The sequence below is a fragment of the Lissotriton helveticus genome, chromosome 3_1, assembly GCF_964261635.1.
Source record: "Lissotriton helveticus chromosome 3_1, aLisHel1.1, whole genome shotgun sequence".
Taxonomy (NCBI): domain Eukaryota; kingdom Metazoa; phylum Chordata; class Amphibia; order Caudata; family Salamandridae; genus Lissotriton; species Lissotriton helveticus.
Genome location: NC_136061.1, coordinates 270,112,865 through 270,139,154, shown reverse-complemented (window position 1 = coordinate 270,139,154; position 26,290 = coordinate 270,112,865). Strand labels below are relative to the sequence as shown.

The window sequence follows — 26,290 nt, the reverse complement described above, 5'->3', positions numbered from 1 at the left end:
ATAGGTGGAACTATGATGGATTTCGACCAATTAATTTAGAAACTCGCTCAGCGGCCAAATTGGGTGAACTCCTCGATAATAGGGCACATATTATGTTCAGGTTCCTGCACCACCAGGAGAGCATCATCTGCATACATGGAGCGTCAACTGTAGTGATATCCCAAAGTAATCCTGCACTGCTAATTACATTTTCGAGGTATACAGACAAGGGCCTCCACAGTAAAGTCTAAAAGTAAGCGGGGAGAGGGGGACACCCTTGCCTCGTGCCTCTACTGATTGAAAAAAGCTGCAGACATCCCACCATTGACCCTAAAACAAGAAAGGGGGTCCATATAGAGTAGTCAAATCCCTCTAGTCCCAACGCTGCCCAGCCCCATTCTAGACAGCACTGCCATAGAACAAAAAGGCCATTCAACAGTTTTTAATACCTTAGCATTATCTATCAACACTGTCACAGCTTTCAGATTAGGGTCTAGTTGATGTGTAAGAGCAAACAGAGAGCGTAGGCTATCCGCTGTGGAACATCCAGGAATAAAATGTGATTGATCCAGTCGTGCCAGGAAGGGCATTAGTTGATATAATTTATTTGGCAGCAGTTTAGCTAATGTTTTACTGTCCACATTAATAAGGGACGGAGGGAAATAAGAATCCCAACACTTCGGAGGCTTTTCCGGCTTAAGGAGGGGGATAAGTGCCTCCTGCATGGTGCGTGGAAGCGCACCGCCCTCATAAGCTTCCTCATAAACTTCTAATAGTGAAGGTGCAAGCTCGTCAGCATATGTCTTATAAAATTCGACAGGGAGGCCATCATTGCCCGAGGCACTACCATTTTTAAGCTGCCGAATTGCCTCTTTTGATCTCCTCTAATGTGTTAGGCCGATTCAGTGTAACATATTATTCAGGCCAAAGTCTGATTCTTTGTTAGATTGGAAATATATCTTTTTTTATTTTATGATGGTAATGATTGCAATCTTTTTTGTTGTACTTTTGCGATATTTTTAAATAATTGTATCAAGTTTACATTGAATTGAGTTTCTGATACAAATTATTTATCAGTTGAGTCCTTCGGAATGTTTTCTTGCACCTTCGATATTTTGCTAACCACGCTTGCCGTGAAAGAAACCACTTTCACTGAAAATGGAAGCTTAGATAAAACATTTTCTAATGGTTAAAAGTGCGATATGAACCTTGGCTGGATCCTTTCATTCCCTTTTGATGACATCCATCACATAAGTGTGTATAAGAACTCTTAATATAGAGCTTTTCTAGTATTTCCAAAGAAGAGTTTCCAGGTACCAGGCATCTCTCTGAAAAACCCATATTCTTACTGTAAAGCTAGAATCTCTGGTAACAGTTCTTTGCCAGTGTACTTCTTTTTTGATCAACAGGCATTCCATCATAAGAATTGCTAGAGTCAGACTTTATAAATAAATAAATTGTGCTGATGTAGTCCAACGGGAGCAGAACGGTTCTTCAAATACTCATCGTGGTCTGTCTTCTGTAAAGAATCTAGAACTTCAGTAAGTAGCGTCATGATTCTCTACCCTTCGTCTTCCTTCCTTTATGTGGAAATTGGATTACGAGCCAGAAAAAGATGATACGTCTTTCTCTCAGGTTTGCCGATTATAGGTTGAAATTCTCCAAATACTTAGAGTTGTAAAATGCCTCGTTACCAGGCAAATTGAAAGGAAGCACATGTAATAATCTCATTTGTCTTGAATGTGCAGCACTTCTTCAATACCGCCTCCTGCTAAAAAAAAACAGAAGTAGTATTAATTCCTACCTTCTACAGAAGGCAGCAGGCCATCAAGAGTGCTAGTGACAATTGCTGGAATGGATTCAGACTCTCACCAGGGCGATTCTCCAGGCTTGCCTGTAAGAGGAGCTGAGCCTTTTCCAATATGAAATGATACTGCATACCTTAAATATTAGTGGCGGTTTCAGAATGACATATGAATCTCAAGTGGTTGCAACTGGGCCCTCTCCTTCCTGCCATTTGGTCCTGGGAAGTTTTTTTTCCGGTGCCATGTACGCCTTCATGACATTGCTATCTGTCTTTTAAAGCATACAAAAACCAGATCTGTGAAACTGTGTTGCTTTGTGACATTCTTATACGGAAAACCGATGCAGTAGCCATCACGCACAACCTTTAGTCAACAGATCTTGCTGGTAATCTCCACTAGCAGCGCAGCGTGATTTCCCCTACAGTTTTGAACATTGCTCGACACAAGATCAGGTGGTCTCTGGGGCAGAGATCATGGTGGGCATCTTAGAAACATTTGTAATGCAGCCACAGAGGCTGTGACTCATGTTGTATGTTGGTCCTTGAAGGTCGCATTTTGATGCATTTCCGTGTTACAGACGGGGTCTTGCTGAAATGATGATGCTGAATAAACCACAAGATTTGTAGTATTTTTGCCTCTTCTCATTTCTGTTGATTTGCAGTGGAGGATGTCAGTTACTCCTTATGTCAAGAATTGGCATAAGAGCAGGTAGTGATGTAATTACTTTCCAGTACTCTTCTTTTCACAAAGCCCTGCTTCTCTTTGTGAGTCTAGAGAGACCCTGCAACTCTCTCTCCAACCTGTTTGTAGTACTTTGGTGCAAAATGAAGCCTCAAGGATGGTAAACAGTTGTTATGGGCGGGACAGATGGTTCTTTATGTATTCAACTCTAATTGCCTGTCTATAGGTATAGATTCCCTCTGAATTAGAACTTAAATGAGGATGATTTTGCATTGATGTAAAGACAAGTAAGCAGTTAGGCCATGAGTATTGAAGTTATGAAAGCTGCCCTTAAATCGCCATTGAAATGTATATGCACAGTGAGGCACATTATCCTTCGCCCACTTTATATACATACGGCACAACCAGAAAACTGTTTCCACACACTATTGAAATATATAAAGGTCCTGCTTCTGCTTCTCAGAGAAATGTATGGAGCAGGGGCCAGCTCCAGCTCCTTTAAATTTATAGCAAAACACACAAGATGATGGACGGAATGTTGCACAATGGCAAAACATTCACCTCCAGTCACCGATCTGGGTTTAATCCATTGTTATTTTGCTCACCACGCCACCCCAGTTCAGTTTAAATTTATAGGCAAATTGTATGACCTTCCCAAACTTTTAATTGTAGTGTGTCGTTTACAATACGGTGCTTGCTCTACCATTGAAACATATAGGCTACAAATAGGAGCCAGCCTCTGCTCACTTTTAAAACTAATAAACAGCAGCACTAAATTTGGAGATATGTCCCTTTTGTAGTGTATAATCTGGAACCTGCTTTGGCTCACCCTTAAAAATATATTTTGCACAAGATGAACAAGCTGCAGCTTTCCTTTGAAGCCTGCTCGTTCTCCACATTTCTTTGGGCACATTTGACTCTGCTCCAAGTACGCTGTACAATACATTTGGCAATTTAGGGGATTAGTCGAAACACCATTAAAACACTGAACCATTCCAGGTTCCTATTACAGCACTTTTTTACAAAATAGCTAGTCACCTAAAATGCAGCAGACCGGCTAGCGTCTGAGTGAGTAAACCACACACCCATGTGTCAGTTGCTTGAAGAAATATGTCCGGCTTTTAGGGTTAAGAACACTCAATTTACAACCTTTGTCTGCTACTACTGTACAGTATCTCCGGGAGAAACCACTACTATTGGGTTGCCGTAGGTTACAGAGATCTTCGGGTATTGGAAGGCTTCATCCAGATCCCCTCTGCCGAATATCAGTGAGAGGTTGAGGTTAAATGCTTTCAAGTCTGGGAGCCAATCTCTGGACCAGTTTCTCCATGGACAGCTGGCTCGTGCACTCCACCATCAAGTTCAGAGAAGCCATCAAATCTGTACTTCTGTTATGTGCTATGATTATGGGTAAGATCAGTGCCTACATATGCTTATTGTACTGTACACTTCAGTGTTTTTGAATGCAGCACTTTGGTTCCTAGAGAACATACAAACTGGAATTCTTTCAGCTTAGCTTGATGAGAGACTTGCTCCAGCTCAGTATTGAAATACTGTGGGCACAATGAGGGAATTGCTCAAACCATATATTAAACGTATTTGTTTACCTGCTAAAACTCCAAATTGAAATTTAAGTGGCTATCAAAACCCGTTCCAGTGGGCCATGTGACAAGGAGGAGCTACTCTACCCAAACGTGGGGGTTGAGGCCTTTTACTCCTGATGTCCTGCGCCCTGACCTACTAGGGATCCTGAATAACTAGGCCAAGAACCCCTCCAGCACTTGACTCCTTGGTAGCGTAGATCGAGCAGCTCAAGGCTTCTCAGGATGTGTTGGTAGCTACAGATAAGTACGTTCAGTAGCAGCAATAAAGGATTATCTATTCAAATACTGTCTTTTATGACAAAGGTAATATTTATATATGAACACAAAGGGAAATATGGCATACGCAAACAATACACACAGCCCCCTTGATGTCAAGGTTCTGTGCTTAATTTGCAGGCCCTCGGGTCCCACTTCCCTCTCACTAGCTGTAGCGGTTATTCCCTATTGGCTATAGATGACATTCATATTATACCCCACTAGCAGTCTGAATCTCAGGAGTTCCACTCCGACTCTCTTCGAACTGTCTAAAGTTTTCCAGTGCCGAAGCGCTATCTGGCACACATGTTCCCCATGCATTTCAGGCCCTTCGATCAGTCTTACCAGCACCAGCAAGGATTGCACGACCGGAGCCTCCGAGATAGTCTCACTAGCGGGTGTGGCTATGAGGGGATGCAACTGTTAGTTTCCTTTGATTCTTTCCATAGAGTGGGGGAAGGCTCATGGGCTTCTGGATCTGTTCCTCAGTCGGGCATCGGGCCCGCACAGGTCCGTATGGCTGCCTATCTGCTTGACAGCGGCCTCAACCAGGCTACATTCCGTGGTCTTGCTGGTGGCCCCTTCTGGCACACAGGGTAGCCACTCATACTCCGCACTCTGGCAGAGGCGCAACTAGAGACACATTTCGGGGGGGGGGGGGGGCTGGCTAAGAAAATGTCGGGGGGGGGGGGGCTGAAACTTTAAGCAGTAGGTAGAGTGGCGCTGCAGGGGCTCTTAGAAGGGGTGAGACATCAACAAAGCCTCTTTAACATGCACACGGTCTTTTAAAGACCTGTGAAGTGCTCGGCTGCGGCTGTGTGTGTGCCCGGGAGCTGTCTGAGCCCGGGCTGCCACACACGACGGGGGGGGGGGGCTCACCATCTTGCACATCGCACACGGGCGACACCCCGATCGGCACTGTTATGGTATATCTATTTAGTAAAGAGCAATGAACCCCACCCAAAGGTATAGCTCTGCATTCGGCCTCCACATGAAACGCACCCAAAACTTTAAAGCAGCCAGGTTTTTTTTTTTTAGAGTTTTTTTAAATTGAGAAAAATTCGGACAACCACGAAGGTAGCTTGAAAACTAATTCCACGTTGTATGAGCAGTATACGAAAAGGCTTTGCTCTCATATCTTGAGGTTCGGACACTGGGGATAGACCGCAGTGCCCTATCACTGGATCTTAATGTGCGAGAGGGACAGTAGTAGCGTCGCTTGCCTTTAAGAAACAAAGCAGACCTTCTAAATAAGGCTTTATGGGCAAGACAAAAGATCTTAAAGACAATGCCTCCTGACTGGAAGCCAGTGAAGTGAATTGAGGATAGGGGCAGAATAAGAGCCCTCTGGGAGATTACAGACTATCTCAGCAGCTGTATCTTGCGGGAAACCTCCTTAAAAACGAAGTTTACATTACTACTTACCTGAACAACGAAGTCCGAACAACAACAAATCTTAACGACGACTTTCCTAAACCAGGACTCTACTTGACAACGAAGCTTAATATATGCTTCTACCTTCTGTGAACAAGATGCATGGAAAAAAAAGTCCACTAGATGGCAGGCTTGCATTCTGCATGAACTATATACTGCAGCGCTCCAAACTGATGAAGCTCCGGATAAGTAGTCAAGCACGCAGAATGAAGTGCTTTCTCTCGAATCGCATGATGGTGCCTGGCCTCGAACTTGGTTTTAAAGTTCCAAAGTGAGCAGCTTTGGCTGTAAGCTAATATACCCTCCCCACTTTTTAGTTTTCTTTAAAGTTACAAACTCACCATTGTTGTTAAAACGTGAAGCAAAACATGGACCTGTGGTTCTGTGTTTTTGAACTGCTAACACTGCAAAAGAGTGAGTAAACGAGTTAAGCATCCATCTCCGTATTAGAGATGCAACTACTCCAAATTGCACATGTACCGTCAAGCGGCGCGATAACAATCGAAAACTGGATATACTTCGAGAAAAAAAAATGGAGGGACAATCGTCTTTTTCACTCAGTGGTACATTGTTATTCAGGCACGGCGTGCTGTGCTGCATAAATAATATGGTTGCACAGCAGCCCCGCCTACTTCTGGAAAGTGCAAAGCGCTCCGCTCCACTCCACTAAGCAATACATTAATTTAAAAAAATGCAGATTACTTGCTGTGCGTGGCACCGGGACTGGGAAGCAATGTGATAACAAGCATTTGTAAATGTAAATGTACAGGAATTTATATAGCGCAAATCACCAAGCGGTTTCTAAGCGCTTGCTTAGGGAACCCGTCCTGGTATTCCCCTGTGAGATAACCCCGGCAGGGTATCCGCAAGGTGAAAGCCAGGCATCCCACGCGAGGGGCCGTTGTGGAGATTAAGCAAGCTATTGCCCAGAGTCGCAGAGTGTGAACCCGTGAACCCGTGAATCGAGTAGGCACCGGAGCGAGAATTGTCAAGTCCATGGACATTTTAGGACTCAAGACCCCGCCGAGCCGGGAATTGAACCCTGGTCCCGGGCTGACCTCTGCTTCCAGGTCTGCCTCCTCTAACCAGTGAGCCACACTTATCCACTGCAATAGGTCTCGCATTAGGAAAGTTTGAGCTATTGGTCTTGTAAATGACATTTTTTTTAATTTATGTGTTGTTTTTGAAAATAGCTAAATTAATAGCTTTGTCATTTACAATGCTAATAGTTATAACTTTCGCAAATGTGACACCTATAGCATTTGTAATGCAACATGTTTTGTATTTACGTGACTTAGATGTATTGATATTACAAATAACAGTGGCTTTTAATTTTTTTTAAATAATTAATACTTAAATTTAAAGTGATTGTAATTTATAATGGCAATAGCTTAAACTTTTGTAAATAACTTTTGTGAACATTATGTTCAGTGTATTTTATTGTGACGAAAATCCAAGAACAGAAGTGAAATATTAAAATTTTTTTGTGACATTTGTAATAAAGCTTGAAACATTGAGAGAACATATTTGAACCAGTGATGCTGAGTGATGCTGTGGTTGCGCTGAGTGATGCTGTGGTTGCGCTGAGTGATGCTGTGGTTGCGCTGAGTGATGCTGTGGTTGCGCTGAGTGATGCTGTGGTTGCGCTGAGTGATGCTGTGGTTGCGCTGAGTGATGCTGTGGTTGCGCTGAGTGATGCTGTGGTTGCGCTGAGTGATGCTGTGGTTGCGCTGAGTGATGCTGTGCTGAGCGGTGCTGTGGTGGTGCTGGGCGGTGCTGTGGTGGTGCTGAGCGATGCTGTGGTGGTGCTGAGCGATGCTGTGGTGGTGCTGAGCGGTGCTTTGGTGCTGCTGAGCGGTGCTTTGGTGCTGCTGAGCGATGCTTTGGTGCTGCTGAGCGATGCTTTGGTGGTGCTGTGGTGGTGCAGAGTGGTGCTGTGGTGGTGCTGAGTGATGCTGTGCTGAGCGGTGCTGTGGTGGTGCTGGGCGGTGCTGTGGTGGTGCTGAGCGATGCTGTGGTGGTGCTGAGCGGTGCTTTGGTGCTGCTGAGCGGTGCTTTGGTGCTGCTGAGCGATGCTTTGGTGCTGCTGAGCGATGCTTTGGTGGTGCTGTGGTTGCGCTGAGTGATGCTGTGGTTGCGCTGAGTGATGCTGTGCTGAGCGGTGCTGTGGTGGTGCTGGGCGGTGCTGTGGTGGTGCTGAGCGATGCTGTGGTGGTGCTGAGCGATGCTGTGGTGGTGCTGAGCGGTGCTTTGGTGCTGCTGAGCGGTGCTTTGGTGCTGCTGAGCGATGCTTTGGTGCTGCTGAGCGATGCTTTGGTGGTGCTGTGGTGGTGCAGAGTGGTGCTGTGGTGGTGCTGAGTGATAACGTGGTGGTGCTGAGTGGTGCTGTGGTGGTGCTGTGGTGGTGCTGTGGTGCTGTGGTGGTGCTGAGTGGTGCTGTGGTGGTGCTGAGTGGTGCTTGCTGAGTGGTGCTGTGGTGGTGCAGAGTGGTGCTGTGGTGGTGCTGAGTGGTGCTGTGGTGGTGCTGAGTGGTGCTGTGGTGGTGCTGAGTGATAATGTGGTGGTGCTGAGTGATAATGTGGTGGTGCTGAGTGATAATGTGGTGGTGCTGTGGTGGTGCTGAGTGGTGCTGTGGTGGTGCTGAGTGATAATGTGGTGGTGCTGAGTGATAATGTGGTGGTGCTGTGGTGGTGCTGTGGTGGTGCTGTGGTGGTGCTGTGGTGGTGCTGTAGTGGTGCTGAGTGGTGCTGAGTGGTGCTGTGGTGGTGCTGAGTGGTGCTGTGGTGGTGCTGAGTGATAATGTGGTGGTGCTGAGTGATAATGTGGTGGTGCTGAGTGATAATGTGGTGGTGCTGAGTGGTGCTGTGGTGGTGCTGTGGTGGTGCTGAGTGGTGCTGTGGTGGTGCGTGGTGGTGCTGGGCGGTGCTGTGGTGGTGCTGAGCGATGCTGTGGTGGTGCTGAGCGATGCTGTGGTAGTGCTGAGCGGTGCTCTGGTGCTGCTGAGCGGTGCTTTGGTGCTGCTGAGCGATGCTGTGGTGGTGCTGTGGTGCAGAGTGGTGCTGTGGTGGTGCTGAGTGATAACGTGGTGGTGCTGAGTGGTGCTGTGGTGGTGCTGTGGTGGTGCTGTGGTGGTGCTGAGTGGTGCTGTGGTGGTGCTGAGTGGTGCTGTGGTGGTGCTGAGTGATAATGTGGTGGTGCTGAGTGATAATGTGGTGGTGCTGAGTGATAATGTGGTGGTGCTGTGGTGGTGCTGAGTGATAATGTGGTGGTGCTGAGTGATAATGTGGTGGTGCTGAGTGATAATGTGGTGGTGCTGAGTGATAATGTGGTGGTGCTGAGTGATAATGTGGTGGTGCTGAGTGGTGCTGTGGTGGTGCTGTGGTGGTGCTGAGTGGTGCTGTGGTGGTGCTGAGCGGTGCTGTGGTGGTGCTGGGCGGTGCTGTGGTGGTGCTGAGCGATGCTGTGGTAGTGCTGAGCGGTGCTCTGGTGCTGCTGAGCGGTGCTCTGGTGCTGCTGAGCGGTGCTTTGGTGCTGCTGAGCGATAACGTGGTGGTGCTGAGTGGTGCTGTGGTGGTGCTGAGTGGTGCTGTGGTGGTGCTGAGTGGTGCTGTGGTGGTGCTGAGTGATAATGTGGTGGTGCTGAGTGATAATGTGGTGGTGCTGTGGTGGTGCTGAGTGATAATGTGGTGGTGCTGAGTGATAATGTGGTGGTGCTGTGGTGGTGCTGAGTGGTGCTGTGGTGGTGCTGTGGTGGTGCTGAGTGGTGCTGTGGTGGTGCTGAGTGGTGCTGTGGTGGTGCTGAGTGGTGCTGAGTGGTGCTGAGTGGTGCTGTGGTGGTGCTGAGTGGTGCTGTGGTGGTGCTGAGTGATAATGTGGTGGTGCTGAGTGGTGCTGTGGTGGTGCTGAGTGATAATGTGGTGGTGCTGAGTGATAATGTGGTGGTGCTGAGTGGTGCTGTGGTGGTGCTGAGTGGTGCTGTGGTGGTGCTGAGTGGTGCTGTGGTGCTGTGGTGATGCTGAGTGGTGCTGTGGTGGTGCTGTGGTGGTGCTGTGGTGGTGCTGTGGTGGTGCTGAGTGGTGCTGTGGTGGTGCTGAGTGGTGCTGAGTGATAATGTGGTGGTGCTGTGGTGGTGCTGTGGTGGTGCTGTGGTGGTGCTGAGTGGTGCTGTGGTGGTGCTGAGTGGTGCTGTGGTGGTGCTGAGTGGTGCTGTGGTGGTGCTGTGGTGGTGCAGAGTGGTGCTGTGGTGGTGCTGAGTGATAATGTGGTGGTGCTGAGTGATAATGTGGTGGTGCTGAGTGATAATGTGGTGGTGCTGAGTGATAATGTGGTGGTGCTGAGTGATAATGTGGTGGTGCTGAGTGGTGCTGAGTGGTGCTGAGTGGTGCTGAGTGGTGCTGAGTGGTGCTGAGTGGTGCTGAGGTGGTGCTGAGTGGTGCTGAGGTGGTGCTGAGTGGTGGTGTGGTGGTGCTGAGTGGTGGTGTGGTGGTGCTGAGTGGTGGTGTGGTGGTGCTGAGTGGTGGTGTGGTGGTGCTGAGTGGTGCTGAGTGGTGGTGTGGTGGTGCTGAGTGGTGGTGTGGTGGTGTGGTGGTGCTGAGTGGTGCTGAGTGGTGTGGTGGTGCTGAGTGGTGCTGAGTGGTGTGGTGGTGCTGAGTGGTGGTGTGGTGGTGCTGAGTGGTGGTGTGGTGGTGCTGAGTGGTGGTGTGGTGGTGCTGAGTGGTGGTGTGGTGGTGCTGAGTGGTGCTGTGGTGGTGCTGAGTGGTGCTGTGGTGGTGCTGAGTGGTGCTGTGGTGGTGCTGAGTGGTGCTGTGGTGGTGCTGAGTGGTGCTGTGGTGGTGCTGAGGTGGTGCTGAGGTGGTGCTGTGGTGGTGCTGTGGTGGTGCTGTGGTGGTGCTGAGTGGTGCTGTGGTGGTGCTGAGTGGTGCTGTGGTGGTGCTGTGGTGGTGCTGAGTGGTGCTGTGGTGGTGCTGAGTGGTGCTGTGGTGGTGTGGTGGTGCTGAGTGGTGGTGTGGTGGTGCTGAGTGGTGCTGTGGTGGAGCTGAGTGGTGCTGTGGTGGTGCTGAGTGGTGCTGTGGTGGTGCTGTGGTGGCGCTGGGTGATAATGTGGTGGTGCTGAGTGATAATGTGATGGTGCTGAGTGATAATGTGGTGGTGCTGAGTGATGCTGTGGTGGTGCTGAGTGATGCTGTGGTGGTGCTGAGTGGTGCTGTGGTGGTGCTGAGTGGTGCTGTGGTGGTGCTGAGTGGTGCTGTGGTGGTGCTGAGTGGTGCTGTGGTGGTGCTGAGTGGTGCTGTGGTGGTGCTGAGGTGGTGCTGAGTGGTGCTGTGGTGGTGCTGTGGTGGTGCTGAGGTGGTGCTGAGGTGGTGCTGAGTGGTGCTGTGGTGGTGCTGTGGTGGTGCTGAGTGGTGCTGTGGTGGTGCTGTGGTGGTGCTGTGGTGGTGCTGTGGTGGTGCTGTGGTGGTGCTGTGGTGGTGCTGTGGTGGTGCTGTGGTGGTGCAGTGGTGGTGCAGTGGTGGTGCTGTGGTGGTGCTGTGGTGGTGCTGTGGTGGTGCTGTGGTGGTGCTGTGGTGGTGCTGTGGTGGTGCTGTGGTGGTGCTGTGGTGGTGCTGTGGTGGTGCTGTGGTGGTGCTGTGGTGATGCTGTGGTGGTGCTGAGTGATGCTGTGGTGGTGCTGTGGTGGTGCTGAGTGATAATGTGGTGGTGCTGAGTGATAATGTGGTGGTGCTGAGTGATAATGTGGTGGTGCTGAGTGATGCTGTGGTGGTGCTGAGTGATGCTGTGGTGGTGCTGAGTGATGCTGTGGTGGTGCTGAGTGATGCTGTGGTGGTGCTGAGTGATGCTGTGGTGGTGCTGAGTGATGCTGTGGTGGTGCTGAGTGATGCTGTGGTGGTGCTGAGTGGTGCTGTGGTGGTGCTGTGGTGGTGCTGAGTGGTGCTGTGGTGGTGCTGAGTGGTGCTGTGGTGGTGCTGAGGTGGTGCTGAGTGGTGCTGTGGTGGTGCTGAGTGGTGCTGTGGTGGTGCAGTGGTGGTGCAGTGGTGGTGCTGAGTGATGCTGTGGTGGTGCTGAGTGATGCTGTGGTGGTGCTGAGTGATGCTGTGGTGGTGCTGAGTGATGCTGTGGTGGTGCTGAGTGATGCTGTGGTGGTGCTGAGTGATGCTGTGGTGGTGCTGAGTGATGCTGTGGTGGTGCTGAGTGATGCTGTGGTGGTGCTGAGTGATGCTGTGGTGGTGCTGAGTGATGCTGTGGTGGTGCTGAGTGATGCTGTGGTGGCGCTGAGTGATGCTGTGGTGGCGCTGAGTGATGCTGGGGTGGCGCTGAGTGATGCTGGGGTGGCGCTGAGTGATGCTGGGGTGGCGCTGAGTGATGCTGGGGTGGCGCTGAGTGATGTGGTGATGCAGAGGGCAGAAAGGCACAAAAAAAGAGTCTAACAGAAGGCAGAAAAACAAGGGAAAAACGAGTCTAACAGAGGGCAGAGGGGCACAAAAAACGAGTCTGACAGGGGGCAGAAAGTCTAACAGAGGGCTCTCTCATATGTGTTGCCCTGTGTAGCCACCAAGGTTTGCCTCATTTCAGGACTGGTCCATGTGGCCAGGGCATGCTCAACGCCGCACAGGAGATATTAAGCCAAGGGCAGAACAAACAACAAATGGCTATGCCTTTAAAATGACCATCAATCGCTATCTTTGCCACAAGCCGCTGGTGGGTGACTTTTTTGTCCTCTGTCCCTAAACCTGTGCTCCAGCACCTCTTTATGAGGGTCAAGACAACTGCCTGTAAGACGTACATCACAGGACTTGTGGCCAAGGCCGATCCCGTGATCTGTTATAAACCTTTTAAAGAGGGCCTGAGCCCCGGGACGGGTCTTTGGCAGTGAGGGGTGGACCTAACCCAGATTTATACGTTATTGTACGAGTTTGGAAAAAAGCACATTTAAAGTGAAGAAGTGGACAAAGATTGGGCGGAAGCCTGTTTCACGTGACAGGTTATCAGCCAAAGAGGTAATGTCAATTTGGCAAACGCCACCAGCCTCATGAAATAAACGTTGATTCTGTCCAATTAAAACCCCGGGTCACTTGGGCATGAAATGTCTTCGCATCCCCCAAAAACGAAAAGCTTTAGAGGGATATTGAGCCTTCTGGGGGGCTTTTTCATTTTTTGTGCTCCCTCTGTAGTCTTCGGAGGTATTGATGTATCCCTTCTAAGCAGCACTATTGATGAGACAATGGTACCATTGTCTATAGTGATGGAGTAATAATCTGCCTTAAGACATTTCAATCAACATGCAGCATACCCACTGCGGGCATATTACGTAACTGGTTGGATGCCTTGCATTATACAGAACTGTTTTGGTGTTCGCGTGACTCTCCTACCCTTAAGTGTCCCAATGCACCAACAAACTACTATCTACGGTGGCTGCTTGTTTTCTAGCGCATGCGCTGTCCCTGGATCTGAGGCTAGTGCCCACATCCGGGCCGGGGAGGAGACGGTGGTGGGGGCACGAGGGCTGCTGGCGCATGCGCTGTCCCTGGATCTGCCGCTGTAATTAAGGGAATGCTGCGAGAGTTGTGCAGCCGCCACCGGCGCTCCAGTAATGATTGTGCCCAACAGCAGTGAGGAGCGGCTATTGGAAGCAGGTAAGAGGGAGGCCCCACAGGGGCCTGTGCAGGAGCGGACTCCCATAGACCCAGACTCCACTGTGTGTGTGTGTGTGTGTGTGTGTGTGTGTGTGTGTGTGTGTGTGTGTGTGTGTGTCTCTGTGTGTGTGTGTGTGTCTCTGTGTGTGTGTGTGTGTGTGTCTCTGTGTGTGTGTGTGTGTGTGTGTCTCTGTGTGTGTGTGTGTGTGTGTCTCTGTGTGTGTGTGTGTGTGTGTGTCTCTGTGTGTGTGTGTGTGTGTGTCTCTGTGTGTGTGTGTGTGTGTGTGTCTCTGTGTGTGTGTCTGTGTGTGTGTCTGTGTGTGTCTCTGTGTGTGTGTCTGTGTGTGTCTCTGTGTGTGTGTCTGTGTGTGTGTGTGTCTGCGTCTACTTCAGGGAATCTGAGGCAGGAGATGTGCATGGTGCCGGCCTGGACGTGCGCGTCCACAGACACCAATTGCCGCGCGTGCCCGACCCCTGTCTCAGATTCCCAGGAGGCGGGCAACATTAGTTGTCGAGCTGGATGCAATGCTTCGCATTGCTTTCTCCAGCTCGACCTAAAAACTACTCAGACAACAGGAAGTAGGGGAGGTGATACAGTGGTAGGTTGAACTAGTGAGAGGCCAGACCGGCAATGTAGCATCACGTGTCACGATTACAGTATATGCAAGCATAGCTTGTGTGTGGGTGATGGTGATTATTTTTAGGGTGGGGAGAATTAGTATTGAAGGGGTGGGTATCTGGGTACTAGTTGGAAAGCATTTTTTTTTAACACGCATTCCTTTACAAAGAAAATTCGTGGGAAAGAATGCGTGAAAAAAAAAATAGTGGTTTAGATGGGGTCGTAGTTACGACCTCGTTGTTCGGGAAGTCGTGGTTGGGGAACTCGTTCCAACATACAACCTTATTTTGCACCACCTTCAATTTAGTCAGATTGGCTGCCATCAACAAAGCATTGCTATAGTCTAAACAGCTGCTTATCAAACCCTGTGGAAGGAAGCCAGGGGGAAATAGTCCTCAGGAGCCGCAAGGTAGCGAAACATTACCCTCTTATGTATTTATGGATAATTCATGGTAAAGCTTGATACCTAGGTTTTTGCTGATGGACTTGGACAGAGGATGGATCCCAGTTCAGGGGGCCACCAGTTTGAGGCCCATAGATGTTGGGCTTTGCCAAACAACCTCCGTCTTCTTGCTGTTTAACTGAAGCCTTTTCTTGGACATCCTGGCTGCAATGTTCCCCATGCAGGCTTGAAAATACCACCTGGTACCATCAATATCCTGTCCCAGAGAGATGATTAGCTGAGTATTGGCAGCGTAGGAAATTACTTCAAAACCTGATGCTTTAACAATCTAGGTCAGAGGAGAAAAATGGATATTAAACAGCATCGTGCTCCGGTATGAGCCCTGTGGTACTCCTTTGGTGATGGAAACTATTCTGAATTTGAAGGGATCCAGAGTAATTTGAGACCGATCTTCTAGGAAATCAGCCAACTGTTGCAGGACAGTGCTTCTGACACCGATCTCATGCAGTCTGCTAATCAGTATTGCATGGAAAAGGTGTTAAGAGCCTCTGGGAGATCAAGTAGTTCAAGCATAGCAGGAATACCTGCATCCAAAGAAAGACAAACGGAATCCGTGACAGCAACCAATGGAGTCTGAGTGCTGTTTCCCACTCGAAATCCTGATTGAGGTGGGTCTAGGATGACATTCTCCTCTAGGGATGACATAAATTGTTTATTAGCACAGCTTTCAAGAAGGGAAATTGGACAGGTTTTTGGGGTCCACATTAGGGTTTTTAAGGATGGGGAGGCCAAAGTAGACTTCAAGTGAAAGATTAAATAGTGAAAGAATGGCAGGAGTTAACACTGCTGATACAGTGGCTGTGGCTGGGGTCTTAGGGGGACAGACATCCGGGGGAGAGACCGATTTGGCTTTGGACGAGTGTTAAAATATGGTCTGCTGCGAGGGGTTCCAACCTATCCCAAAGGAGAGGAGAGTCCCATACATGACGTCCTAGATGAAATGGGGTTGCTTGGCACCGAATTGATGGGGAATTTCTTGTAGATAGCATCCAACTTTGTCCTCAAAGAAATCAGCTACTTAACTACAAAGTAGTTGAGAGGCAGGAATGGCAGTAACGCAGGCATGAGGGAGGATCTAATCATTGAGCTCTTTATAGAGCTCTTTGGAAGAATTGCCTGGATTTTTGATTTGGCTGCAGATGAAACTCCTTCTCATTTTCCTAATATGCGCATTGTATTCATATTTGACAAAGTTGAAGGCTGCTTTGTCAATTTGAGTTTTTGAATGGCGGTCTTCACCAAACTTAGTTCACTTGAAAACCAGGGGGCATGTGTCCTGGAAGAGGTCTGTTTGGAAAGTTTTATGGGAGCAATTTTGTCACATATTACGACAGAGCACAATGGTAGCTGTTTAAAGCAACATTAATATCTAGACCATGGGTCGCCGCTCCCCATGATATGGCCTTAGAGAACCTGAGATGTTCCAAGCTCTATAGGTCTTGTTCCCTGTTGTAGCCAACTGCTTTGTTACGTCGGTCATAGCAAGTTGGAACTTGATCAGGTAATGATCTGTCCAAGTAAGGAGTCACCAGCTATGAATGAAGAGTTAGTAAAGAGCAGATCTAGTGTGAGGCCTGCTCTATGCTTAGGGCCAGCAATATATTGGTGAATGTTCAGTGTTTCTAAGTCTTCAAACCGACAAGCCATCTCTCTGTGGAAGTTAAAATCTCCCATCAGGAGAAAGTTAATCGAGGAAATTACATAGGGGGCAATGCTTGCTTACTTAATGGCGCCCTCTACTATATGAGGTTGCAGACTTACACACCGCAGACAGGCGATGTTCTGATGGACCCTCGGTCCTCTCCTCACACCTCGCCACAGGGATCCACTCACTAAACTCACCCACTGGGATGCTCCATCCAGCAATCTTCTATTCCTTACAGGGCACACTGGTTGATGCAAGGAGGCAGTTATTGGTAATCCAGGCTCCCGGGGGAGGTATCTTGTATTTTCCCTGGGCGATTTACTTTTGCCTACTGGCAGGCCTTAACTCCCAGGCCTGGTCACAGACGGACGTCTTGCAGAGTATCTCCTAGTTGGGTCTGGTGGCTCAGTGGACTATTGCATTTGCTGTAGGACCCTGTGTTCGACCTCTTGTTCATAGGTTCAAATTCCGGTGCGTTCACTCTGCCTCTCATCCTTCTGAGGTCGATAAAATGAGTACCGTTGAGTTTGGCAACAATAAACATATGTTATTCTGCACCAAGATACCAGTCTGGGTGAACGCGAGCTTTACAAATACACGTTATGTTATGTGTTCTGTCACACAGCCCGACAGGCTGCTTGACATTTGCCTATGTTGGAGACCACAAGCTCCCCTTCGTATAGTCCATTTCCAGAGACCAAATGTGATGTAGGCTCAAAGTGTTTGAAATTTGTGTTGGATGTCTACTTCCTTTTGAAGTGAAGTGCCCCTGCCCCTGCCTCTGCCCTGCCCTTCTTCCTGAAAGCAGTCTGTCACGGCAGGAGCAACTTCAAATCTGATAAGTCCACAACATAGGCCTTACACCTGGATGTCAGCCACATTGATATGAGTATGAAAAGATTACCCAAATGCCTTATCTCTGCTCGTTTTTATTTTATTTTCAGCCCCATCTCCTTCCTGAGATGCACCGAGGACCTTTTCCATTGATCTCACTCTGAATTAAAGAGCACCCTTTGAAGTATACTAAAGAACCTGGCTTTCCTTCCTTGAATGTTTAACCCACACCCAGCTCGCAAGAATGCAACAATCCACAAATCTATCTGGGGGGTATTTCCCTACCTTCCTCATGCTCCTTTTGTCAGCCCTGGCTCTCCCAAAATGAAATCCTGCATCTTCCTTATATTATAACATTCACAGACACATATACCAGCACCTGCATACTACATATACTCCCTACACGGTGCTGCATACTAACTTCAGGGAGGCCAATGGTGAGTTAAGTACACAGCAGCAGAAGTTTACAAGAGAGAGCATGTAGGCCTCACTTCAGTGACGCAGGTAAAAAGGGGCCTGTTCACTTCTACCAATCGCTATACAGTCTGCTTCCACAACTACGCTTGTGCTACTTTACTCCTGGCTCAGTTTGTAGCCTTTTACCACTATGAGCTTAGCACTTTGGGTGCCCCTCCCGGTCTAACAAGACCGCAATCCGTGAGACTGGCCTATGTCATGTCACACATGCATGATCTGTTTTTGCCCATGACAGCAACATTCAGAACTTGGAATCCAGACATTGTTTCAGCTGGGGCACTCATTACAGAGTTACACATCTGTCACCATATGAGGGACTTTTCAGTCCCTCAGCAGCTCTTTACAATATATTACAAGTTACAATGGTCACTCGCCCACACTACAGCAACAAAGTAAATGGGTGCTGCTTACTACCCTATATTCCGCTGTTGGGTGCTCAGCCTTACACTGTCCCTATCGCCTATATTCTTTTAAAAAAAATAAAAAAAACATTTTTATTGTCTTTTGGTCCGTGCAACATAGAAAAGCATACAACAAGCATGTCATTATTGAGCAATACCCACACATCCCCCCCCCTTCCCACCCTCTCCGCCTCCCTCGTAACTCAGGATCCACACACCATCGTCCATCTGTTCAGCCATGGCAGTCCTCTGAGTCCATTTCAGTAACAGTGCCTGATCCTGCAAACCTATCCCTTCCATAGCAATCAAACATTCAAGTGTTTGCAACCCTTTAGAGCCCCCCATCCAATCCATGATACTGTCGCCATTTGCCCCATATTCTGCGGAACGTCTTAGGGCATCCTCTTGCCTTGTACGTGACCCTTTCGGCTGCCATGTAAAGGTCCATCCCCTTCCGCCATTCCTCTAGCTGTGGTATGTCCGCCGCCCCCCATTTCCTGGCCACATCCCGTTTGGCCACTCCCAAGGCCAGTCCAGCAATGGGCGTGCCAGGTCTACATCATTGGTCATCCCCAGGAGTATTAACTTCGGGTCCGAGGGGACGTCCGTCTCTAGCACCTCTCCCAGTTCAGCAAGGACTTCTCCCCAGTACTTTTGAATGCGGGGACAGGACCAAACCGTGTGGAAGAAATCTCCTCTATCGTTGCCGCACCGCAGGCAGCAGGGATCAGGTACTCTCCCCAGTTTATGCAATCTCACTCTATCGAAATAGGACCTATGTAAGATCCTAAACTGGCTCAGACGGAGTCGTGATTTGATCGCTACCTCCCTATGGTGCATCAGTACCACACCCCAGTCCACATCATCCATGTCCCCAACTTCCCGCTCCCAAGTGGCTCTGAGGCCCTCTAATTTGTTTGGTCTATTATTCATGATAGTTTTATATGTTAGGGATACTGCCTTCCCTGAGATCCGTTCCTGCAGGAGGCGGCCCTCCAATGGAGCGTATTCAGGAAGTGCCTCCATCAACGTCACTTCTGCCCTCCAAGCATGCCGCAGCTGCATATATTTAAAGAATTGGGATCGGTGGAGCCCAATTTCCCTCTGCAATGACGGGAAGGATTGCAGTGCCCCTTTTTTAATTACATCTCCTAGCGTAGAGATGCCTATGGCGTCCCGTCCCCGGAACCCCTTCAAGTTATTAAGTTCCTTTAGCCAGGTACAGTCCCACAGCGGAGTTTCCTTTGTTGGTTTGTGTTCCCACTGAATTGCCTTTGTCGACCTCTTCCATGCTCCCAGTGTGATTTTAGTAGCCGGCAGTAATCTGGCCTGCCTCTTTCTTCCATATATATAGTAAAGACATGTGCGGGTACCCATAGTGTGCCTTTCCAGTGCATAGGTGGGGTGTGTGGCAGGTGCATGTAGCCAGTCATTAAGAGGTGCCAGGTGTTCCGCCCAATAGTAGGCCTCCAGGCCGGGCAATGAAATTTCCCCCATCATATTGGTGTCTCTGTAAGGTCGAAAGCGCTATTCTAGGTTGCTTACCCAGTCATAAATAGGACCTCAGTTCCGCATGAATATCCCAGAAGACCTTACATTTCAGTGGGAAGTATTCATTCTGGAGTGCATATAAGAATCTTGGAAGTGAGATCCTTTTAAACATGGCTGCCCGCCCAAGTATCGTCAGGGGAAGCGATTGCCATCTGTTTGCGTCTTCAGTAAAGTTGCGTACAATACGGTTAATATTGCGTTTGTAGGAAAGGTTACCGTCAGTAGTGACAAATATCCCTAGGTACATAAATCCCTCTGTAGTAGTCTGCAGTCTCTCAGGTAACGTGGGCCACTCATCCCGCCCTTGGGGGTCATAGAGCGTCGACTTATGCCAATTGATCTGGTACCCAGACATGGCTCCGTACCGATCCAGTTCGGCAAACAGGGCCGGTATAGTACTGTCCGGTTGTGTAATATAAAGCAGGACATCGTCCGCGTATAGGGACAGTTTTTCGTCAGTTTTATCTGCTTGCCCTATCCGAAACCCCGTAATCCCTACGTTCTGTCTAACCGCGCAAGCCATGACTTCAATAGTGAGGGCAAACAAGAGGGAGGACAGGGGGCATCCCTGCCTGGTGCCCCGTTGTATAGGAAAGGCCTCCGAGAGTGTCCCGTTCACCCTGACTCTAGTACTGGGGCCGGTGTACAGTAGACCAATTTTAAGCCTGTACTTGAGTCCAAATCCCATGCATTCTAGTACTCCCTCTAGAAAAGGCCAGTGGACAGCATCAAACGCCTTTTCTGCGTCTAGAGATAAAAACCAGTGCGGCTCCGTCCTGCTCCCCACCTCCCTGAGCCATTTATGGGTCAGCCGCAGGTTATATCTAGTCACCCTCTCCGGAATGAACCCTGTTTGGTCAAGGTGTACCAGCCCCGTTATTACCCGTCGCAGGCGGAGAGCCAGGATCGTTGCATATAATTTCGCCTCTACATTTAGGAGGGAGATGGGGCGGTAGGACGAGCAATCATCGGCCGGCTTCCCCTGCTTGTGGATTGGGACAATCGTGGCCTGTCTGAGATCTAACGGGAACTGTCCCTCCATCTCAGCATCTAGGAAGAGGCCCAGTAATTGACGGGTCAAGAGATCCGCCGTTTTCTTGAAAAATTCTGTCGGGAAGCCGTTGGGGCCCAGGGCCTTTCCCGTGCGGAGCCTGGTCAGTGCCGTCCTAATTTCCTCCTCCGTTATATCGGTCTCTAAATCTTTTTGGTCAGCCTCCTCCAGCTCCGGGAGGTTGATATTCGCCATATATTGCAATGCGTCCTCCTTCGACCCTAGTTCTCACGCTGCATAGAAGGCTTTATAAAACTCAGCGAATGTATCCGCTATCCTGTCATCTGTACTTGCCCATTCACCTTGACCATCTTTCACCTTTTCCACCCACCGGTCGTCCCTTGCCTTCCTGCTGAGCCATGCGAGGAGCCTCCTGGATTTGTCTCCCACATCGTATAGCTGGTGTAAGGTCGCCAGCACCTGTGATTTCGCTTCCCCTGTCACTAATTGCCTATACTGGACCTGCAGATTGGAGAGACGCCGCAGTTTCCCTGGGTCCCTGGTTATTAGGTGTTCGCTTTCAATCATCCGTATCAGTGTTTCCAGTTCCCGAATCTCAGCCTGGACTTTTTTCCTATCCTCCGCCAGTCTACATTGTGCCCTATCTCGGAGTACCACTTTAAGCGCCTCCCAAAGGACTACCCGTGAGTCCACCGAGCCTATATTTTCAGCCAGGTATACCTTCACGTCCGCTCTCAGGCCCTTGAGGAGTTCTACATTTTGTAGGTCCCAAGCCGATAGTCTGAGTGTCTTGGGCCCCTCTCTCTTCTTCCTACCTACCTCTAAAAACAGTGGAGAGTGGTCGGACACGCCACGTGCACAGTATTCAGCCGTGTCCGATACCTGCAGCGTCTGTCGCGCCATAAAAATGTAGTTTAGGCGGGAGTACACTTTGTGTGTACCGGAGAAGGAGTATGCCTTGACGTCCGGGTGGAGCCATCTCCAGACATCAAGTAGACCTAGCGCAGTCATGGATTTGGCTAGCGGTGTCACACTTCGCGGCCTATCACGGTCACCTGTCCTATCCATTATGGGGTTCATTACGTCATTGAAGTCTCCACCAAGGATTTGAATTGTATCTGCTGTATTAATGATAATGTTAGAAACTCCCCTTAGTGTGCCTGCCTGAAGTGTGGCCGGGGCGTAGGCGGAAACATGTGCATTCCTTCCTCCCCCACTGTCCGCGTACTCCTACATATGTTCCCTGTGGGTCTGTCCACACCTGCGCTATGGTCATAGGTGGGTGCTTTCTAATCAGGATCGCCACTCCTCTGGAGCCTGAGGTAAACCCTGAATGCGCCAGGACTCTATATTGTCCCCTTGCCAAAAAGGCACAGTTAGTGCCTTGCAGATGCGTTTCCTGGGGTAGTATTACATCAGCCCCGGATCTTTTCACATAATTATTAACCAGTCCCCGCTTGATCTTACAGCCCAGACCATTGACGTTCCAGGTCAGCACCTTTAAAGCCTTCTCTAGATACAATTTCTCTTTCCTGGGCACCCATGAGCATATCGAGAAATGAGGTCTGGTGGCTTCTTGCGTCTTATGGTGAGTGTCGTTGCGAAATGTGCTTGTATGCTCGACATGACATGGTAAAACAAACTTCCCTTCCCCCCCTTCCGCAATAAACGTGATCATCTCCCCAACTTCCCCCCCACCCCACCGCCCTCCCCGTTCAGCCCCATCAGCTACCCATTCTGCCTCTAGACTTTCTGGTGAAGGAAGGTCTGTCGCACCCCCCCCCCACAACTACACCCCTACAAAACTCTTCAACAACCTAGGAATGAAGCATAAAACACATCTGTCCCCTCAAAATAACAGTGAAAAACGGAGGTTGCTTGTAACTTGCGTGCAGTTCGAACACGAGCTGGAATCTTCGTCACCGTTGTTATCCCAGGTCAAGAGTGGGAGTCCTGGGTATCACCCTGCGTGCTTCCAGACCGTTGGGTTTTGTCCTGCTCCATCTCGTGGATGGCTACTACCAAGGGATGCAGGGATGGAGCCTCTGGCACTTCATCACCAGAGGTTTGGCCCTCCAGTTCTTCTTCTCCCTCGGATCTCGCCGTCCTCTCTAAGCAGCGAAATCTGGACCCCTCCGCACCGTCTCTGCCCAGTGAGACCGAGTCCTTCCGCTGCCTGTTCGTCGCTTCCCGAGGAGGATATGGTGTCGACTGTAGGTTTCTTCCATGTCTCAAGCCTCTCCGCCTTTGAGTCTTGGGCTGGCCCCACTGGGATCCGCCAGCAGGAGGCGAGGCAACCCCCTCACGTGTATCGCCCTCTGCTCTCCGGGGCGCAGGGCATTCTTCTAGCCACTGCCAAGCATCGTCCGGGTGTGTGAAAAAGTGTATCTTTTCCTTGTAAATCACTTTGAGTTTCGCCGGGAAGTGCAGCATATATTGAAGATGGAGTTCTCACAGCTTGACCTTCACAGGGTCGAACGAGCGCCTCTGTTTTTGTACCTCTTGACTGTAGTCCGGGAATATCATTATATGTGCATTCTCGAGTCGTATTTCTCCTAGCCTCTCTCAGAAGCAAGTCTCGGTCAGCAAAGTTAAAGAATCTTGCGATAACTGGACGCGGCCGTGCCCCCTCTGGTGGTTTCGCCAACAGCGCGCGGTGGACTCTTTTAATCAGGAAACAGGTGGAGTATTGTGTCGTCGGGAAGGTTGTTTTTATCCATGAGTATAGAAACGCCACCATGTCGTCCTTCTCGATTCCTTCCCTAAAGCCCACGAAGCGTAGGTTGTTCCGCCGGGCCCTATTCTCAGCATCATCCACCTTCCATTGCAGTTGACGGTGGTATGTTTGCAGTTCCGCCATGTCCCTTTTGAGGGTGGAGAGGGAGTCCTCAGTCTCACTTACTCTGTTTTCCACCGTGGTCACCCTTTCGGTCAGATTGCGAAAGTCTTGTCTGAGCAACGTGACTTCTGAACCCACTTCCCCGATTTTGACTTCCAGTGCTGCGCCTGTGTATCTTTTCTCGATGCTTGTATGGCTCCCAGTAGGCGTTCCGTGTCCGAGCGTGGGTTCGGGGGGGCCGACTCGGCACGGTTGTAGGGCGCGGCATAGCGGTCCATCGTTTCTTGGCGAGGTGGTTTGGGGGCGGGTCTTTTTTCCCCATCTCGAGAGCCTCGATCGGTGTTGTGCGTACAGCTGCTCTGCGTGCCCACCTGCAGCGTCAGCCCTCACGTATGTCCAGCTGCATGACCAGAGCTACGTCTGCAGTCCCACGGCGGATTCCGTGGGGATGGTCGCCAGTATGGTATTCCGGCTTGTCCCACAATGTCTCCCTGTGGGTCGTCTTCAAAGCAGGGGACAGTCCCCTCCGTGCTCTTGTAGTGGGCGGTCCACGTGTCGTAGGCCTTAGTCACTGTCCACCTTTCTCTTGCCCTGTGTGTCGTTCGCCTAACACCGACCACCGGGGCTCCCCAAAGACAGAGTTCTGTGTCCTTTGCCTCTTGTTGGTAATGCAGCCCCTGTCACGACCCTGCCCCGCCCCCTGGCGTCCGGGGCCTCCCAAGGCGTTGTCCGCAGCGTAAGGGTCTGGTTTTGCGGCACCTACCGCCTCTTCTGTGGCTCTGCCGGTCAACGCCTGCAGGCCCAGTCCTCGGTCTTCAGGCGGTCTGCGCTCTAAGTTGGTGGTGTACTGTTCGGCTGCACTGGGTGGACCTCCAGACCCCGCTCTGGCGCCTCTGGGGGACCTCTCCTACTGTGACTGTAAGGCGGCCGCCTAATGTGGGGGTGTCGTATCTTCCCTCTGGGGCCTTATCTCTGGCGCCGCATTGCCGCCTGTGAGGTTGCGCCGTATCGTGCCCCCAGGGCGCTCCACCGGGTCGCCCGTCTGCCTGCCTCCAGTTTGGCTTCTCCCGGACCCTTGTCACATCCGCAGTCTCCCGTGGCCTCCATGTGCCTGCCTGGGCCCTGCCGCTCACCTTCGCCGCCTCACAGCGCCGCCCGTGGGTGTCTGGGGCCAGCCGCACTCTCCGGCCGTTCACGAGCTGTGCGGTACCTCCGGGGTACCGTCCAAGTTTCCCCGCCGTTTGCGGTCCTCAGGCCGTTTACCCGGCCGTTCCGTAGCCTCCCTAGGGCCCGGCCGCTCTTCCGCCGCCAGACAGTAAGGCCAGGTTCCCCCGTGCTGGTCGTAGTGTGATACGTGCCAGGCCCAGGGCTTCCGCTACGATTCAGCGGCTTGCCGCCATCTTGGGCTCACCATTCACATCAGAGCCGGGACTCGGGCAGTCGTTTCCTCGCTGTTTGCTGACTTGCATAGCTGCCAAGGTTTCAGATTACTATGTGTGACATTTTCATAATTCCAGTGTAATTATGAGTGACATTTCAGCGCACATGAGTGACACTATCTCGCGGGCAAAAATCAAGCAATGAAGATGAGAGGCACATACAAATATCAGAGATTATACCCATTTGAGCAACGAGAAACTCTAAGAAGATCTTAGAACTGCTGCACAGCACCAGAAATGGAAGGGCACTAACCAGACACACACTGTGTGACTGCAGGCTGGCAGGCACTGCTGCTGCTCAGAAGATGATCTGTTCACGACCGCATGCTAGCCTAAAAAGCACATTTTATAGCATGGGTCAGCTTGTTGTTGAAACTACTCTGACAATCATAACCCTTCTGCATCTCTCCCACCCACAAGAAAAATACCAGCTTCCTGTTCTCATTCTAACATTTTGCAAAGGGCCAGACATGATTCTTAAATACAACTTTACATAGCTGCCCATTTGTATTATTGCTGATGTGTGATATTTATGTTTTCATTGTGTGAATGAGTGGCACTTCGAGAGGCACTTCCGCATGAGTTTCTATTACTATAGCCAGATATGCAACACAGTCTTCAGAGTGCTTGAATCCATCACGCTTTTCCATTTATACTGTCCTCTGCAGGTTCTCACTCTTTATGCACTTTAATTCTTTCTCTTTCAACATCTCTCAGAAATTGTCAATAAGCACGTCCTGTCTGAGTGTTCTTAAAATCTACAGAAACATAATAGTTATTAAAAGGAAATAGTATTCGGGAATGCATACAGAGTAAAATGTGTGAAATGTAACCAGGTGCTGCGTTGGTGTCATAGATTGCCTTTACAGTGTTAGTTATTCTTCAGCAATCGTTTAACACTCATGAGAACTTGCCAGTTACAGCCCAAAACGCTCTGCTGGTTTTGCTGCAGAGGAGACTGACCTCCGAGGAGAACGATCTGCTCTCTGAGTCAGCCCGGCTGCCTGGGACTGAAATTGTTTGGAGGTGGAGTTCTACTGACTGTCAGGAGGTCTTTCGGTAATTGCGACGCAGTGGGAAAAACACCCTACCAACACCACTTAAGTTTAGAGGCAGGGACAGGGTAGGGCAGCTTGGTAAAAAGAACCAAACTGCCCGTTTGCTTTCCGCCTGGAATTTTGCCCTACTTACTAGTCAGTAGTGCATAGCAATGACTGTCTGTGGTGCCATGCCAGCATTTTTAAAAAATGACGGCGAGGTACCACCAGATCTGTGTGTGGGGGCTGCCGTTCGGATAATGATCCGGATCACGTTGTTCTCTTTCACATTCGAAGAACACATAAGGAAAGCCTGTGGTGGGAAGGCCCGACAGTGCTGGGTTTGATTAATCACAACTAGTTCTGATCTGGGATTATTGTGATGCTGAATAAAGTGAAAAACATACCAGCGCTTACCTCTACGAGCCGGGCCAGGCTCAATCTATGTGGCACATGACACCATTTATTCACTCACAGTTGTTGATCCGCACCGCGGGCGGATTAAGTTAACCCCAGCCGAAAGCCAGCGGCGAGCAGCTCCCTACAGGCAGCAAACTTTCCATGGCGAGTCTAAATTAACAGGT

At 49.9% G+C, this 26,290-nt stretch overlaps 1 protein-coding gene across 2 annotated transcripts in view; it reads left to right on the top strand.

Moving 5' to 3' along the window:
- MRM1 (mitochondrial rRNA methyltransferase 1) overlaps positions 1-26,290 on the top strand; it is a 108,720-nt gene that overhangs the window by 26,425 nt on the left and 56,005 nt on the right. The gene's annotated exons all lie outside the window — the stretch shown is intronic.